We start from the raw sequence: 2,640 nt of genomic DNA on the forward strand, positions 1-2,640 counted from the left end.
CGGGCTCTTCTTGGAGACAAGGATTTTGAAGCTCTACCTTGTACATATACTTTGGACATGTGGTCAGGAGGGACAAGTCTCTGGAGAAGGACTTCATAGAGGGATAGAGGACAGTGCAGAAGAGGAAGACCTTGGGGATGATTTGACACAGTAACTGAGATAATAAGAGTGACTGTGTTGGAGACAGTGAGACTGGCTTAGTATAGAGCTGTTGCATATAGAGTCAGTTATTATGAGTTGTAAGTGACTCGATGGAACATAACAACTAAAATAAGTAATATCCCTAAAGATTTAACAGACCAAATATGAAATTGGAGCTAATTATTTGCAAGAGAATATAATTTTTTATATCCTTCATTTCTCCCTGAGAGTTTAGAAATGGAAAAAGGTTTACATTCAAATTTGGTGATATGTATGTTGTTGACATTTTATCATTACATTGTCACTTAGAGATGGGAAATCTAGAATAGACTAATTGCCAGCCCTGTTTATCAAGTGGCTTGGGGGTAAGTTTAAATGAGGACATAGCCCAGATTCTGTACTTTAGGTAAAAGCTGAGCTCATCACCACATACTAGAGCTGCTCATGGAAGACAGTCTCAGGGAGGTGGTGGGAGCATGGTCACCTCCTTCTCAAAGACAAGCACACTCCTGGTTTGTGATAAATTTAGCGAGTTAAGTCCAAATGGAGTAATAGGACAAAGCCAGACTGAGTTGTTAGGGGGAATAGCTGGCCTTTGTCTGGTTTTCATGTGGAGGAGTTTTCTTAAACACATACTTAGTTCTTTTCTGCCCTTTGCTCTGCTAAGAAGTCTCTGTGGTACAAATGTTAATGTGCTAAAAAGTTAATGGTTCAAATCCACCCAAGCTGTCCTGCAAGAAGATGCTAGATGATCTACTTCCTGAACATAATCCATTAAAAACCTCTGGAGTACAGTCCTGTTCTAAGAGATAAGAGGTCAGCGTGAATGATCTTTGACCCCATGGTGACTGATACTGAGTTCTCTTCTAAACCTATGGAGATGGGATTATTTATTTCATTATTTCATTTGCCAAGGAAAACAGAAAGCCCATTTCAATTTAGCTCTTCTTCCTGAGAATTGACTGACCACCACCAGCCATTTACTTTACTCCTCTTTGGCAAGTGTTCCAGGAGCAGGTTCAATTAATGAGAGATCCAGAGCTCGGGGGGTAAAGTTTGGCATATTGATTTTTCTCCCCAAATCCATTCCTACTCAAAGCAACCACAGACCTGAATCACTTACTCATTCATTACCAACAAGTTGGAACAGATTCAGAACTGACTTCCCCTTTGGTTTCCAAAGATGTAAATCACAAAGGCGATGGATGCCCCTCTTTCTCCAACAGAGCTGCTGTTGGACTTAAGCCACAGGAGAGGTCTGGCCTTTTAATTAGCAGGGCAATCGCTTGGACTACACCATCAGAGCTTCCTCAGCCACGTATGTTGCTGTTATTGTGTGCTGCTGAGTCAGAACCAGCCCATAGCTGACCCTCCACTGGGTTTTCAGAGGCACTAAATTGCAGAGGAGAAGATTGTCCATCCTTCTCTAGCAGAGCAGCGGGTGGATTCAAAGTGTGTCTTTGGAATTGCAGTGCAGCTTCTGACCACCAGGTTACCAGCAAAGTGAAATTGTATTCCATAGAATTTTCAAAGTTTATTTTATTGGAAAGAAAGCAGCAGGTCTGTCTTTAGACAGTTCAAACCACAGAATGGCTTCAAACTGCCAACCATTGCTGTTTGTTGTTAAACACTCATTCATCCACCCACATGTAACCAGTACATGGGAAAGAGTTGCTATTAGACTATCTTTGGCTACCTCAAAACAGATACTGCTGGGTTTTCCAACCCGATTCTCCGCTAAGGCAAGAAGCAGCCCTTGTCTCCCACCCCGCAGTTTTGAGGATCTGAGAGAAACGTCTGATTTCCCTATGTGTTGGTTGCGTCAGTCAAACTCACGATCAGTTTATTCTGAGGGTTTCTCTGGATTTGGAATGGCATGTGGCGTGCTTGAAATGTGCAGAGTGTATTTGGACGAGAGCTGCACGTGCTGTGTTGGGCTGGGAAAACCTACTGCAAAAGACATTATATCAGGTTGTATGGCATCAGATGTGCCACGTGCAGCATCAGCTTCAGCAAGAATGACTTCGTGGAGGCCCAGGAGTCTTCTATAAACTTTCTTTATGAGGCTCATGTGTGAGATGGTAGTGCCAAATGTTTGTTCCCAGTCAGTAGCAGTGTTATTCATCATAGCAAGAACATGAAAACAGCCCAGATGTCCAACTACAAATGAACCGATTGAGAAGTTGTGGTACCTTCATATGATGGAATACTATGCAGCACGCAGGAGCAATGATTTTGTAAATTACCACCTAACTTGGGAGGAACTAGAGAGCATTACGCTGAGTGAACGAACTCAGTCCCACAAGGACAAATACCATATAAAACCGTTATTATAGAATGAGTATGAGGATCCAAGGGAGATTTGGACGGAAGCAGAAGGGTGAGGATAGGCGTGGAGAGGGTGTTAACCTTAGGGTTGCACAATTCGTCCGGGGGAGGTTTGAAGGGAGTGGGAAGGATCTTGTGTAATAAACAATGTATTCAAACATTGTAAATAGA

The 2,640-nt window shown here is 42.6% G+C and overlaps 1 pseudogene; it reads left to right on the forward strand.

Moving 5' to 3' along the window:
• Nucleotides 1-617: 617 nt before the first annotated feature.
• The window catches only part of LOC102874106, a 2,859-nt pseudogene continuing 836 nt past the window's right edge, over nt 618-2,640 (forward strand).

This window comes from Elephantulus edwardii, unplaced genomic scaffold (genome assembly GCF_000299155.1).
Source record: "Elephantulus edwardii isolate Elephantulus edwardi_28Jun2011 unplaced genomic scaffold, EleEdw1.0 scaffold00014, whole genome shotgun sequence".
NCBI lineage: Eukaryota > Metazoa > Chordata > Mammalia > Macroscelidea > Macroscelididae > Elephantulus > Elephantulus edwardii.